Source organism: Sinocyclocheilus anshuiensis, unplaced genomic scaffold (assembly GCF_001515605.1).
Source record: "Sinocyclocheilus anshuiensis isolate Anshui unplaced genomic scaffold, SAMN03320099.WGS_v1.1 scaffold1423, whole genome shotgun sequence".
Classification (NCBI taxonomy): domain Eukaryota; kingdom Metazoa; phylum Chordata; class Actinopteri; order Cypriniformes; family Cyprinidae; genus Sinocyclocheilus; species Sinocyclocheilus anshuiensis.
Genome location: NW_015536552.1, coordinates 785,543 through 785,804, shown reverse-complemented (window position 1 = coordinate 785,804; position 262 = coordinate 785,543).

Here is a 262-nt window from a genome sequence, read left to right as displayed (position 1 = left end):
TCGTGCCCACAGCTAAAGTTTAGCTGCTAAACTGTGAACACTTAAAACAATAATGGTGGATATGTTAGTCGAGTGCTAACGTGACTAACTGATGAACAATGCAGTTTGTAAACCAAAATATGTCTACTGTAATGTTTGAAGAACGACAGACAAAAGACGCTCTGTCTTAACTTTTAATCAGAACGCAGAACAGCTGTATCACAGACGCACTCGCTCGTCTCTCCCGCATTAACCCTATAACTGCCGGTGCAGCAAAATAAAC